The 16,274-nt window shown below is 43.8% G+C and overlaps 1 protein-coding gene across 1 annotated transcript in view; it reads right to left on the bottom strand.

The window, feature by feature from the left end:
• LOC106956024 (poly(rC)-binding protein 3-like) overlaps positions 1-7,940 on the bottom strand; it is a 53,339-nt gene extending 45,399 nt beyond the window's left edge. Inside the window, exon 1 of the mRNA XM_015046541.1 lies at positions 7,695-7,940. The gene's annotated coding sequence lies outside the window, so the exon portion shown is untranslated. The remainder of the gene's footprint in view (positions 1-7,694) is intronic.
• Positions 7,941-16,274: the final 8,334 nt, after the last annotated feature.

Here is a 16,274-nt window from a genome sequence, read left to right as displayed (position 1 = left end):
TTATCATGACATTATGGAAAATAATGAACTTTATCACAATATTCTAATTTTATGACCAGCACCTGTATTCATTTCTGACTGGAATATATTATTCTATTTTTCCTTTAACCCGTTTGTTCCGTGTTGATTCATGTTTATGTGTATTTAAAGGAAATAACCTTGAATTTAGAAAAATATATCAAAGTGTCTTTTCTGAACCTCATGACCCCACTGAGGTTCGTCTGTGAACCTCCTCAGGCTTCAGACCCCTATGTTGAAGACCTGCTTATGAAAATCTGAGTTATTTAGGTTCATTCAGCTAAATATTGTATAATGAAGGCAATATTTTCCGTTTTAGTTTCAGACTAAACATGCGTTTAGATTCTGCTAAGGAACAGAATCAAATCCAGATTAAGATCAGATAAAAACCGACAGATTATTCATGGATCCCAATATGGGTCCGAATGAAACCGACTCAACTCGTTATACCGTAGCTTAAAGCCCCGGCAGCCTCTCTAATATTTACCATCTGCACACAGGAATATTAATACTGCAAAGATACTTTATAAGGCAGAAACACAAACTTATGGATTCATATCAGAAACAAAACTCCGAGATCAGAAACACCCGGCTGGACGTTCCTTTAATTATCCAGAAACACACACACACACACACACACACACACACACACACACACACACGCCAGCCTCCTGAGATTGAAGCGGGCCTGATAGATGGAATCAGCAGAGCCTCGGTGTCAAGCATAGGTCAGATACATCAAACACAAACTCACTGCAATAAATGCAGAGGCACGTCCAAACACACACACACACACACACACACACACACACACACACACACACACTCTGAGGTGTGACTGAAGACGTCCTCCTGGACGTGGGGTAAATAAAAAGCCGAGCGCTCGGCGGCTGCAGGTTTTTGTTCACGACTCGTTTGATGTTTCAGGGAAACGGAAACGTCTGAGAAACCAGATCTGATGGAAATCATGTCAGCTGGTTCTGGACTGAAGATATGAAATCATAAAGATGGACGTCATGAGAACAGCAGATCTCTGCAGGCTGCAGCGGTTTACAGCAGGGGTCTTCAACATGAGGGTCCCTGGCTGCAAGCAGCACATAAAGCGTCCACAGGAGACGTTGGTTCTTTAAAATGATTCCTGCAGCAGGTCAATTGGCTTCCTGGGTCGTGGAGCCGTTGACTCCTGGTCTGAGTTACTTTCACGCATCGACATCCTGGAACCTGGAACTCCTTCCTGATTCGATTCAAAATCGATTAACAATTCAATCGATAGGTGATCGTCATGATCGACTCCAGGCTGCTTTCCATTGCAGGACAGAGACATTGAAGTGTCTCCTTCATATTGATAAAGTTTTAAATATTAATCTGTTATTAGATTCATCCAACATCAGAGCCTGAGGCCTGAAGGCTTTTCAAGGTTTCATCTCTCCACTGAAACACATTTCAAGTTTGGGATGAGAGATTAAAGTAAAAAATGATTTATTCAAACAGAAATGGCGTCTCTTTGACCCGGATCGTCCTGCAGATCAGAGCGGCTCAGCGGTTCTACAGGAACCAGGAAGGGAGCAACGGTCGGAAAACTGGGATCTGATGGTCCGACTCCGGGTTAAAGAGCAGCAGTGTGATCCAGAAGGAAGGCTCTGGTTCTGCTGCCCTCCAGCTGCTGACGGTCACAGAATCACAGAAACCTTCAGACGGAAATTCATCTCTTATTAGACAATAAAGCCACGCTGCCTTTTCAGGAAGCAGCGATCGCTCTGCGAGGGTCAATGTTCAGTTTGACCCCCCGCTGCCCTCACACTCTGCAGAACCAGAACCAGAACCTCTGTGGTTCTGGCTCAGATAACAGATCCGCTCCAGTGATGCGTCAGGAAGAGTTTCATCCTCAGATCGTCTCCTGAAGGATCATGTTTGAACTCTGAGTCCTGATACCCCCTGAGACCATCACCCCCCCCCACTAACCCCCCTTTACCCAGGCCCCTCCCTCCTCCCCCATCACTGATTAACCTCTGACCTTCATCTGACGCTCCGTCAGGATCATCTGTCACTGAGCTTCCTGTTCTTTTCCTCCTCCAAACATCACTCCTTGTTCTTCTTCCAAGCCTTTTTTCTGTTCCCATCTCTCTCCCCCCGCCTCCCCCTCCCCCCCCCTGCTTCCTCTGGAGACCTGAAGTGCATTAGGATAAAAGGCTCTCCGCCCTCTTAAGGCCTTCCTCCAGGCTCTGCAGCAGAGTCACAGCAGCGTTTCACAAATATGACAGAAATGTGGGATTTCATGCAGAGAGCTGCAGGATGTTGCAGCTACAGGCAGAAACCGTTCACAGGGTTCTGTTGGGGCTCGGTTCTGGAGAACATTTGTCCCAGAGAACCTGTGGGAGTTTTCCTGCAGTTTCCAGTTTTCATTTATCAGTGATGGAAATGAGTTTTCAGAGGACGAACATCCAAACACTGAAGGACCGTGCTGACCCGGACCGGGCCGGACCGGACCGGAGGCTCAGAAAACGATTTAAATAATTTCACATATTTCTAAGAACAATGAGCCGATTCATTTCAGAGAACAGAACCTCAGAGGTCCAGCAGAGACGGGAAAAACTCCTGCAGCTTCATGCCTGTTTTTCAATCCACCGTCTGAAACATGAAACATTAAAGTTTGTTTTTAAATATTTATTAACCACTTTTATCCTGAAATATGTCAGAATATCTCAGCTTTCAAGCTCATCAATAGGAGAAGGAAAATGCTAAAAATTAAGAGAACATTAATAAAAATGCTCTTTAGTTCCTCATCATATTAAAACAAAAAGCTTTAAGTGACGGTCAGATTTTACTCCAATCAATGGAAAACATTAAATAAGTTATTAATATACTGAAGCTGAATGAAATGAGGTTTATTCTGGAATCACACAGAAAACAAACCCAATTATCACGTTTCTGAATTTAATTAAAACTGACCTCGTTCTGTGCAGGAAAGATAAAAACTAAAGCGAACCAGATGTTCCTCTGGTTGCCTGGAGACGATGAAACAGCAGCTTTGGATCAGAACCGGGTCAGACCAGAAGGTCAGCTTCCTGTTAGGAAGGGGTCAGAGGTCAAACTGTCCAACTCTTCTTCTGCTGCCTCTCTCCCTGTTCTCAACAGCATCACCTACTGTTTATTAGAGGAACTGCAGTGATTGTAGCAGAAAACTGTCATTTAGTCGAAGCTTCATTCAGTGTTGATGGTGACAGAAAGTCAGTTTACAACAAAAGGCCAATCAGCCATTTTAAAGACAAAACCCACAGCAGGCAGCAGATCTGACAAGAAGAAGGACGAAGCAGAACCGAGCTGACTGGACCGGCTGACAGCGTCCGTCTGCTCCAAAACCTCCTGCAGCTGGACAGACGAGGCGCCGCAAAAAACAGCTTTAATATGGTCAAAATTCCATGTTTTCCTTTTTAACCATATTTATTAACCCACAAGCAAACAACTGGTCAAATCAATAATCAACATTTATTCCGTTTCTGTGGAGGACTGCTGTGGTTCAGCAACAGGAAATGTTTTAGTTAAAAGGACTGAACGGTTAGAGAAACGGCCTTAAAGAAGAAACTGGAGCAGAAAAACCAGTAAAGACGGAGCAGAGCGGACTGGTTACTATGGAGATTGGAGGAGGAGACGCACCGAGCTCCTCCGCTCCCATGGAGGATGGATGTTAATAATCACAGCTTCAATAACCGTTATTATTACAATATGCGAGATATGAATGAGAGCCGATGGAATCCTACCTGGATAAACAGAATATGAATCTGAAGGTTTCCATGTTATCAGAATCTAGAACATTCGATTCTGTTTGCATTCCAGCTGAATTTATTCTGGTATTAACTTACTTTATCAAACGGTCAAACAGATATTACCGGGTTTTGGTTCAGTCTGGGTCAGAGTGGACTATGCTGCATGACGTCAGGAGATGCTAAGCTGTGACGCGATGCATCATCAGAAAACATGATTCAAACGAAGCGTCTGCCCTCCGGCTGCTTCTGAACAGCCGGAGCGTTTCCAGTGTCTGGATCAGCGTCTCTGATTGGTCACATCATTTACACACAAACAACCAGCTGCTCAGCAAAGAAAATGCAGATTAGAAATCATTTTTCCACCACTATTTTGGCGCCCCTCTAGCGCGGCGCCCGATGCGTCTCATGTCGTACGTACTCACTTTTTGTACTGCTGCAACAGATGAATATTAGGATTATCCTCTGCCAAACCTTCATTTGGCGAGACGTTGAACTCAGCTCTCTGACTGGAACAGTGATCCCCCCCACCTGCAGGTGGCAGCATCACTTTCCTTCCAGAAATTGATTCCCTACATTTAATAACTTTTACTAATCTAGAATAAATCAGAGGCTTGTGCAGAAGAACAAACCAGCCTCTCCGACTGGAAATGTTTTGATCAATCAGAGGTTGTTAAATCTGTTCTCTTATAACCCAAACCCACCCCACACACACACACACACACACACACACCCCTCCTGGAGAGTAGCTCGCCTCCCTGACATTTTCCTCCCTCACATCCGACTGATTTGAATACCCAAAGCAGCCGCCCTGATTTGTTTAGGCATCCGAGGAGTCACGTCTGCGCCCCGGGCCGGCAACGCTGCGCATGCGCGACGCTGATCGCTATCTGGGCTCTTTGATGCACACATGCATCCATTCGGTATCTGTGATTGGTTCCACTCCGAGACGAGTTAAATCATCTTCCAGCGATTAGACTCAGACTCAGAGCAGCTCAACTTCCGGCCTGATGCGGATCAGCATGCAGATCTACAGATCTAGATCTGTTAGCTATAGATCTAAGTCAGGTTCCATCACAGACCCCAGTGCAGGACCCCCTCCCCATCTGCTCTATAGATAGAACATTACCAAGAAATGCTAAACGTGAAAACGTGACCCCTCACCCCAACACATAAACACGCATCAAGCATCCAGAGCCGATTAAACCTGAGCCTTAAAGAGCATCTGTGTGTGTGTGTGTGTGTGTGTGTGGTTGATATGCAGTCTGTGATGTTGGCTGCTGTGACTGAGTTCATGCTTGGTTCTGAGATCTGTGCTTCATCTCAGGAGTGCTGACGAGATTCAGAAAGAAAACAGAGAAAGTGGTGATGAATATCAAACAGCTTCTCCGACTTCCTCAGAATACTGACTGGAACCAACCAAACATCACCAACAAATCACAAATACATGATGCCGCTGCCAGGCAGCAGGAAGGTTGTGGGTTTGAATCCCAGCCTGGGCTCTTTCTGCAGCCGTGGTTCTCTCTGGGTGCTCCAGCTTAATGTTCCTCTGATGTTCCTTAGATACGAGTCTGTGTACAAAGTGTGTGAACAAACCGTAACATGGTGTGTGTGTGTGTGTGTTTTCACGCCACACACACCCACTCAATCCATCTTCTGTAGCTCTGCTAGCAGAGCTACAGAAGATGTGAGCCACACCACCAGCCAATCACAGACAGCTCTTTTCCATCCAATCAGATGAGTGTTTCATCCTTGCTTGAAGATAAACAACCAATCACAACCAGCCAATCAGAACGCTGTATCAAGCGGCAGACATTACGACACGAACAGGAAAACTTCGTCATAAATACTTAAACTTTATTAAACATACATACTTATTTATCATTTTCCATTTTAGGTAATACTTCTTTTATTTAACTTAAATATGACAAACATTATATTGGCTGATTACTTACAGTGGATGCAACTTAAGTGCAAAAAAATTATTTTATTGCATTTTTTTCTTGCCTTTTTGAAGACTCAGTAGTTTATGTTTAAAGTCTCCAATAACACAAATCATATTTTAAATGTCCAGCTTTCCTCCTGCCACTGGGTTCAGCTGGTTTTCAGCGAAACTCTGAGCATTTTTTATTTCATTTTTCCAACCAAACTAAAAGAATCAGTGAAACGCAGCACAACTGGACATGAAACACTTTCTTTAAAAACGGAGGATAAAAACCTCCAGCAGAAACTGCGACAAGGAAACCGCGTTTCTCCTGATCTCGTTTCTGCTGATCTCGGTCCTGCTGATCTCCGTCTCACATGGCGGGGCGGATCTGACAACTGGACCATCTGGACCGACGGGAAACATCAGCAGACGGACACGGAGAACCGACTCCGGAAGGATTCTGTAATAGATTAGTTTGTTGCCCCCTAGTGGTCAGAAATACAGACATAACTGTTTCTAGGGATAGTTTCTGATAGGCCAACTATTAGGTTGTCGAGAGCTGACGTCAGACACTGGTGTGGTTGTTCTGTTCTGTGTTCCGCCATTAAAACCAAGTAAACCCGTATTCGCAGCTCCTCTCTCTGATTCCTTTCCAACCGAGAATATCACAGATTCCTGCACCAAGCAACGAGGGCGAGAAGGAAACGCCACAGACTGAAACCAGACCGGGACCAGTATGGACTGGGACCAGTATGGACTGCCGACAAACAGCTGGAACCAGTGAACACCAGATACTTCCTGCCTGTTTTAATAGTTAAAACGTCAAACACACATAAAGTAGAAACAATCTCAGCTACTGCAGAGCATCAACAATCTTCCATATTTCCGCTCATCCAATCAGCACCAAGGAAAATCACAGCTCCTCCTGGATTGGCTGCTTTGGAAGTGATAGCCAATGGAGTGTCAGATATTCCAGCTTTAGAGCTTCATTTTCTTTAAAACATTTTTGTAAAATAGATACATTTTCCACAAATAATATGGAGTCATGTTCTAGAGAAAGAGGTACACTCTAATATTTATGATATTATAAACATTGATTATCAGCTATTTTAATATTAGCCATCTGATTTTTCTAGAAATATTTTTATATCTCAAATTTGTATTGAGAAGTAAAGTTTGGGTGCAAGACACCCTAAATATTATATCCTACCAAATATTGGCTTTTCACACCAAGACGACTGAGATTCAACATCTTGTGCAGAAAACGAATTGAATCCAAACATTAAATGGACAGGAAATTATTCCTGTTTTTATTCAGATAAAATGACAACAGAGCAGATTGTTCAGAAACTTTTATGCAAACATTCAGATTCAGACTTTGTTGTGGATTTGAAGGTAAAACATTTTGTTTTGGGTCAAATATTCATCAGCAGCAGATCTATGATGTAGATTATGAAGAGAGAATAAGAAAATATCCTCAGCTGCGTTTCTCCCCACACAGAGAGGAAAAGTCAATCTAAATTTCACTCGCTGCTCCTGGAGGCAACAAGCTGAGATAAAAGGAAATTAATCCTAATTATTGCTGAGAATATCGGTTGTTTCCTGACCCCCCTGCAGACCCCCGCAGGGAGACATTCTCTAACATCTCAGTAGTTTCCATCAGAGCTGAGGATGAAGAGGATGAAGAGGATGATAGCCCTCAGGTGAGCAACCCTCCACTGCAGGGGGGAGGGGGTGAGCATCTGGGGGCCACATGCCACCCAGGGGGGGTCTGGGGGGGGGGGTAACTGGGGCTTAATGTGCGCCCCTGGTTCCAGTCCCCCACCCCGGCTGCTCAGCAGGAGCTCAGAAGTTTAACTCCTCAGAACCAGCAGACCCAACAGAACTCCGTCCCCCCGGGCGCACATGGCTCAGCGGCCAGGGGCGCACACAGACAGGACGCGGACACGCCGGAGGAACCTGGAGGAACCGGGAGCAGCAGCGCTTACCGTGCAGAGAAGCCGCGATGCTGCGGGAATCATAGATCCGCTCCGAGAGTCCGCATGTCCGCCGGAGAGCAGAGGAAGAGGAGGATGAAGAGGCTGCTGCTGCTGCTGAGGAATAATCCGACTGTCAGTGACAATAACCCGAAGAGGAGGAGGGACAGGGGAAGGGGGTGGGGGGGGGGAAGGCGAAACCCCAGCCAATTAGAAACAGAGGGACTGATTGTTGCAGGAAATCAGACCGTCAGTGTTTCAGCTGGATGAGTCTGAGCTTCAGGGAGGAGGAGCCATTTTACCCAGAAAACCCTCAGAAATATCAGAAATAATATTAAAATAATTCAAACATAACTCAAACTGCGCCCCCCCCCCCACCACCACCCACGTTTCCTCCTCTCTGTTAAACATGCAGAGCTGAGATTACAGGCTTCCACATTCAGAGGAGCAGCTGGCGCCATCTAGCGGCAGACAACATGAAACACAACAACAATCAATGACTGCATAACTTCAGCTGAGTTTTAATATTTGATCCTCCAGAGCTTCTCTACGCTCCAAACACAAACCTCTGAGGATTTAATTAGGATTGTATGCAGCTGATCTACCGGAAGTGATGCAAATTTCAAAGGAGGAAGAATAATATTATTACAATTAAAATAATAACCAAAGATCAGAAAATTCATGCCAGACCTTTTGTATTTGTAGTAATTTGTGTTTAGTTTTCCTTCCACTTCTCTGTTCCACTCTACTTCCTGTTGGTCCTTCACATTAAAACAGGAAATTTATTTTAAAGTTTAAATATACAGAAAAACATAAAACCTATGCAAAAGCATGAAGGATGCATTTTTTTTCAATGGGACTTTGATATTTCTAAAGATCTAAAAATATTATTGATGAAAATGTTCCATGAAAAAACTAAAACACTAAAAACTGCTAAAACCTATATTTAAAATCATTCATCGATCATCATGATTTTAAGCCAAAGAGCCTCCAGAGCTGCAGATTGCATCAAATCTTTACCGTCTGTCATGCTGAACAAGCATAAGGTGACTGTGGAGAGGAACATTCTCGCAGTAAGAAACCAGAACCAGGCTCAGCATTAGCGAAGAATGGTGCAATAGCTGGAGAGTAGTAGGAAAAAGTAGCAGAGTGAGAAGCGGCCATCTTGTTCTCCAGTGGCAGCATAACTGCAGAAGAAATGACGTGTAATGAGCCAGGAAAGAGCTGAAGGTACCAGGAAGAGCGCAGGCTCTCTGTGGTCTGATCTGGGTATGTTTATTTATCCTGAGCCGTCAGTGAAGGCATCACCAGAACACAAAGGCCCGGCATGCGAGCCGCGACCGACATGAGGAGACTGGAATCAGAGCGCTCCAGGAGCAAGGTGTGTGTGTGTGTGTGTGTGTGTGTGTGTGTGTGTGTTTATGGCGGTTGGCAGGTGCTTCTTCCTAATTTAACTCGGCTGATAAAGGAGATGAATGTCTCATGGTTCTGCCTGATAGTTTACATGATTTTTCCAAGAATATCCATCAGCATGACGCTCTTTACAGAAAAAGAGTGTGCAGCCCTCTTCATCCTCCTGTGCAGCCCTTATATTATTAACACCTGGAGTGTTGCCTTGACTCTTTCATACCTCTTTGAGAAATCCTTTAATCTCCATGACAACCATTTAGCTGCAAGACGCCTGGGTGAATGAAGCCCCGCCTTTGAGGCGCAGCTCCTCCCCTGAGCTGCAGTTTCTAAGTTTCCAAGAGCAGCAGCCCCTTCAGACTAGCCAGCAGCAATTAGCAAACAGCTGCTGAGCTCCTAATAGCAGCTGCTGCTCAGAGCAACGCTGGTAAAACTGTTAAAGGGTTAAAGAGGAGCCATGTTGGGATGACTTCCTGGTGACGGAGCTTCAGAAAGACCAGGAGCTTCTTAAAGGAACAGAGGCCCAATTTCAAGACATTGAATCAGGAAGTCAAATTTCTTTTAAGTTATATTTGATATATAAAGCATTTTTGTAATAACTGAAGGTAACAGAGTTACTTGGTTGTGCTATAAAACGGCTCTATGTGCCTGGAAATCACATAATATGTTCTTAAATGGTAGTAAAATGGTTTTGGTGCATGATTTGTAAACTTATGAGAGGTATTAATAGGTTAACTTTTCCCAAAGTTAGTAAAGCAAAACCACAAGGAGTCTATGAATTTACAGCTTTATAAACATTTAATATTCCAACAGCAAAATGTCTTAAGAGAACGTAAGAAAACAAGGTCAGGTTGAGAGACCTGAGGCCTCTGATTGGGTAAAAACATTAGAAATAAATATTAATGTCAACATGTACATTTTTATCCATGATAAACAGCAGCCTGGATGAACCAAACACAGATCAAAGTTTTTATCCACATGATGATTAAAAACTAAATCTTCCTTGTTTTCTTGACCTCCTGACCTTTAGACATGATGTCAGGAGAAGTTTTGATTAATTTTGTCCTGATGGGTTTTCAGCTCCTTCTCACACATCAGCTGGTGTTTCTCAGCCAATCAGGAAGCAGAGCTGGACTGGATCAAACATTTTATATTTTTATCAGATTTGAAACTCCAACCAACAGGCTGGATGTCATTTAATCTGAGCGCAGAAGACGACACACACACTACGCTCTCAAGTGGATGTTAGATGTTGTTTACTAATGTTCTCCCAGAGGATCTTACTGGATTTATGGTTTCATGAGTTTTGTAGTAGTTTAAATTTATTTTGCTCTGTTTTTGTAAAACCTGTTGGATGATGGAGAAGAAGCTGTTAGAAGTTGGTTTGTTTTGATCAGAAGCTGCAGCTGAGTAATAAATCCACTGAAGGGTTTCATGACAGCCACCAGATGGCGCTCTCTGACCTTTTAAAAAAGATCCAGTTTGAGTTTTTCTTCTTTTTCTTCAGGTCTGTTTTCAACACTTTGGTCTTTCCATATTATCTTTGTTGTCTTCCTGTTTCTGGATGAGACTTCAGAGTTCCTCTGGGTTAGATGATCACTTTGTTTTCTCTGCTTTTTCCCTGTTCTCTCTGTTAAACGGTGCAGATGTCCAAATGAAGCCATTTATTTGGCGTTTCACGGCCCAGGCAGACAGTCGCTGCACAGCCTGGATGCATGAAATATTTTGAATGCAATTTAATATTTTAAAACCAGAACGCTGAACGTGCTCATCAAACCCAACCTAAGAAGACGTCAGACTGGGTGGTTCTGGTGAGGAACCATCCAGTCAGAGTGAGACCTGGACCAGAACCTTCTCTGAACCTTAAACAGGATCCCAGTGAGACTTTCTAAGCCTTTAAACCGTCATCATGTTAACATCAGATGGATGTTCATCCAACTCGAGTCGGGTTGAGAAGCCAGTGGAGAAATGAAGGACGATGTTTGGATCACATGAATAAACATCATGACTCGGATGTGGCGGCAACAAAACGCTCAAACCAAACCTCCCACTGCTGCTTCCTTCAGCTGGATTGGTCCCATCCTGAAGGCCTTCCTGAAAACCAAAACACTTAAAATATCAACTTCTTTCTGACTAAGTGATAGAAATATGTCTTGTCTAAATGCTCAGATATGTGTGAAATAATCTGTGAAAGAAGTTAAAGAAATAGTCTGAATCCACAGCAGCCCAGTTCAGTCCGCTCTAATCCAAATCCAGTCGGTTCGTTTGAATGTTTAATCAAACTGATGCAAACCAAAAAGTGAACTCTGGTCCGCCTAAAAACCTCAGTCTGGGTTCAGTTGGAGGGAGACCGCTCCAAAAGCAGGAAGTGGACTACAGCGCAGGGCATTCTGGGTAAATCCAACCAAAGCTAACGTGCTAGCCTAGCGCTAGCAGCAGAAATGGCTCCTGGTCTTTAGACTAAAGAAAAATCCTCCAACCACTAAAATCTGACGCCTCCATCTTGTTTCCATCTGGTGAAGAAGGAAGTTGCTCTCAGTGTCTTCTTCGTTGGTTTTTATGTATTTTCCTTCAGTGGTTCTTGGTGCAGCGCCCCCCACAGGCTATAACTCCTCCCAGGAGGATCTGAACGTTTCAGGACGGAGCTGTGAAATAAATCCCATGTTCCTGCTGACCTGCGTCCATCACCTCTGTGATGAACGCTTTACTTCCCCTTCAGAGATGTGAGGCCTCCTCTCTTCATCTAATCCTCAGATCTGGGATCAGCTCAGAGGAAACAGCCTCATGACACATCCACCTCTTTCATGCTGTTTGCTGAGCAGAAGCATTTTTCATAACCTGAACCATCAGAGCTGCAGGTGTTGGTGAAAACGGTTCTGATCCACAGTTAACTGCAGACGGATTTATTAAATAATCCTTTTGTTCTTCTGTCTGGGGATCAGATTCTCCTGGCCTGATTCTGATCTGCAGTTATTTGGACCAGGAGATTCAATCCGGGCCGGTCCACCTGGACAGGTTCTGTTTGTTTGGGATCAGACTTTTGACCCTCTTCATTTATTCTTATGAGGTTTGTGGAAAAGCAGGCCCTCAGCATGATGCTGCCGCCGTTGATCTCGTCGGACCAGATCATGTTCTTCCAGATGTTCTGCACTGAACTTTAAACTTACTTCATCATGGATTTCCTTCAGCAGTGGAGTTTTGTGCAGTTCAGCATCTGATTCCAGATCCTCATGAAGCTTCTTGGTTCTTGGAAAACTTCTGATTTATCCTTTAACTCCAAGTCCAGACTCTGGTTGAGCTCAAGGATTTAATTTCACTTCCAATCAGAAGAAACATGTTTTAAATGAAAACATTAACTTTAATCTGGTATGAATCATTTTGGGATGTTATCTTTATTCTGTTTTGACTTTAGATCTTATCCAGTAGTGAGTAACAGGAACTGGTTCATCCTGCAGGAACTCATCCAGCTCTGATCAACAGAAACAACAGAGTGGATTAGATCCCTACAAACACTTTGTTTTAACGGGACGCTGCGTTTTCCTGCGGACCTGAAGGATGTGAAATGAAAAACGCTGATCTTCCCTCCAGCAGGAGGCCGTCATTAAACCTGAGGACTTCAGGGTGTCTGTTCGCTGCCAGGTGGAAATAATGGACATTTAGAATTGATTTGTCCTAATAAACTCCTTTAATGACTTCAGCTTTTACATTTTAATATTCCCACAGGCTGCTCTCAACATGTTCCCATGCACTTCACAGATGCATTGAGGGAAAACTGCACTAAATCTCATTATCATTAAATGTAATATTTCCTGTGCTCTGCTCGCTCATTCAGATTAAATGGATTTCAGCTCTGAGTTGAATGAAACCTCAGTGACAAACAGCAGCTGCTCCGTCCTGTCAGGAACTGAAACTTTGTCTCTGAGGGTGTCTGGGAGTCGGTGGTTCGATTCCTTGGAAGCAGGAATCAAAATGAGACGGTGGAGATGGAGAATCCAGCAACGTGTTTTGGTTCTGCGTTGATGGAATCATGAAAATCTGATTTATTTATCAGGCGGCTGAAGACGGACAAAGAATAAAAACGGTTTGTTAGTTTCACCCGTTTGTCTGTTGACTCTTGGCGTCCCGCAGGGCTCGATGATCGGATCTCTGATGTCTCATGTAGGCGCTGACAGATTACAGAAAGGAGTCTGAATGCACTTTCATTTAATTAGCAGGAAAAATGAAAACAATCAGATTTCAGCAACAATCAGAACTGAGCATCGAGATGTTGGTGAGAATGCAGCTGAATAACTGATGGGGGAAAGAAGCCGCTGATCATCAGACGCAGAATATTTTACAGAAGAAGAAGAAAATATTTCAGCGCATAAACCGCAGGATGGAAACGTTCAGCAGGCCGATCCGACCCGACCGGAGCCGATCCGACCCGACCGGAGCCGACCCGACCAGAGCCGAGCGGCAGTCATAAAGAATCCGTCTCAGGCTGGATTATTTCCCAACAGGCTTAAAACTTCCACCTATCTGCTTCCAGCAGGCGCCGGTACCGGTACCAGCTGCTGAAAGCTGCCAGAATGAGTCACAGCGAGGTCGGAACCAGACCAAACAAATCCGGACCCGGCTCTCCCGGTTCCGTTTCCCATCCTGTTACATTCTGATAGCTGGAGCAACCCGGTTCTGTTGGGTCAGACCAGCAGCAGTTCTGCTGGTCTGATGCTCCTTTTAAAGAAGAAAATCACTTTTAACTTAAATTAGAATCGTTATTTATTTATAGGGATGAAAGTATTCATCAGATTAATTATTATAAATCGATTATTGAAATAATCCTCTACTAATTCAGTAATCAATTAATCATAAACTGAAGTTTGCAGACAATAAAAATGAATCTGATTAAAGAGCAACATAGTCAGAGCAGTAAAACCAAAACTGAACAAAAACATTTTGCATTTAAGAAAAAAGAAAAACTTTTTGTCTTTAAATCTGTTCGACCCAGAAACTCACCTGGTTCCGATTCTGTAAAAAGAATCTCATATAAACACCTTTTTTCGTTAATCTGCCAATCAATAAAATCATCAACAGATCAATACGCCTTATTGATGTTCAGTTCAGCAGAAACCTGATTTTTTCTCATATTGATGTTTGAAGGACTTTTAAGCTGCAGATGAATCATTTGATCCAAATGACCAACATTTTACTACAGGAGTGCTGCTGCAGTAAAATGTTTATTTTCATATTTAAAAAAGGAACTGAATTATTTATCTTCATTTTTCATGTAGTTATAAAACTTCACTTTCTAAGTTGATTAATCATCAGAATAATTGATAGAATAACTGATAAAACGGTTGATTCAGTTAACAAGAATATCGTAAACTGGATCAATAAAACGATCATAAACCAGAAACAATGTCTGGTTGTATTTTACTTCTTCACAAAACATGAAAAGTATCAAACCCAAAAGTTCAGCTGAAGTTTGTCTCATCAAAGCTTCGTCCTCCAGCCTTTGAAGCTGCTAAATGTTGAGTCAATTGAACCTAATTCTCTTTGAAGTCTGTGTGTGTGTGTGTGTGTGTGTGTGTGTGAAGGTGTTCTGTGTGTGCAGGATGAGTCTGCATCCATGCGCTCTTAAAGGGACCACGCGCCACCAGGAATGCTGCGTCGCTCCACCGGCGCTGGATCAAATCAGAGTCAAGGTTGGTTGACCTGCGGAGGCCGGAGCGGCTCCGGGCCGGATCAAAGGCGAGGACAGAGCTGAGGGGGGGGTGGGGGGTCCATGGCCGTCCCAAAGCCGTCCCCCTTCTCCTGGGAATTTCAATTACTGCTCAAAGCCAAACTGAAATCCCAACCGGATGGAAGAGGAGAAAGTATAAACACAGAGATCCATCCTGGATGAGAGCAGCGTCACCGTAAACCGTCTGTACAGCAGAGCAGAAACAAACAAACCAGCATGCCTAGGTGGGCCCCATGTGGGGGGGAGGAGGGCTGCTGTATGGGACCCATATGGCCTGCCCTCCTTTTCCCCACATGGGGCCCATGCTGGCTGGGCTTCATGGTTAAAGGGATCCACGAGAAAAACTGGGATTATTTTCACTAAGAAGATGGAAAAATAAGAATAAACAAGCTGAAGTTGTTTAAATCGTCGTGTTTCTCTGCCGCTATGCAGCATCAGCATGACGGCCAGGTGGCGGAACAGCAGCAGGTTAAAGGTCAAAGGTCATGGCTGCTCTGATGGACACTAATGGACAGAACCAACAGAAAGAGTTAAGATGCTGCAACGGTCTAGTTAAAGTCCAGACACTGCAGTGGAGCCTTCAGAGAGCTGAGCAGGAAGTTCTGACATAAAGAAGAGACAATAAAGGGTCAAAGGTCATGTAGTTTCTTTCTGGTTTTTAATCTGAAAATAATCTATATCATTTTGGATCAAAGCAGAAAATCATCTGTTTTTTGAATTATTGAACCTTTGATGCAGCAGAAAAGTGATTTTGGGTTCAGAGTGGATCTCTGCGTTTAATCGTTCCATCATCTGCAGCATGAATCTGTTTTTAATGGAGAACGGCCTTCTGCCATGCAGATGAATATTCATAAATCAGATTATTACTGAAAAGTTCAGTGATTTCAGGAAGTGAAACATCACATAGATTCATTCATCACAAGCTGACGTGTTTAATTACCATCACTTTCTGTTAAAAACAACATTAAGGTTAAAATATTAAAGCAGAGCAATAGGTTGGCTGAATGTCTGCATTAATGTTGATCCTTCATCAGAAATCATTAAACAAGGTTCTGGACTTCTGGACCGCTCCAGCACCAGAACTCCATCCAGAACCTTCCAGGTATCAAAGTTCTGTTCCATCACTTCGTCTGTGTTTGGAAATCCAGTGGATCCTCTGGATTCCCAGCTGAGCCAACATCTGATGGATCCCAACATCTGATGGATCCCAACATCTGATGGATCCCAGCATCTGATGGATCCCAGCATCTGATGGATCCCAACATCTGGATCCCAGCATCTGATGGATCCCAACATCTGATGGATCCCAGCATCTGATGGATCCCAGCATCTGATGGATCCCAACATCTGGATCCCAGCATCTGATGGATCCCAACATCTGATGGGTCCCAGCATCTGATAGATCCCAACATCTGATGGATCCCAACATCTGGATCCCAGCATCTGATGGATCCCAACATCTG

The sequence above is a fragment of the Poecilia latipinna genome, unplaced genomic scaffold (genome assembly GCF_001443285.1).
Source record: "Poecilia latipinna isolate Pla-1442-1.1 unplaced genomic scaffold, P_latipinna-1.0 Scaffold782, whole genome shotgun sequence".
NCBI lineage: Eukaryota > Metazoa > Chordata > Actinopteri > Cyprinodontiformes > Poeciliidae > Poecilia > Poecilia latipinna.
Note: the sequence above shows the minus strand (reverse complement) of the source record. Positions and strands in the feature narration are given on the sequence as shown.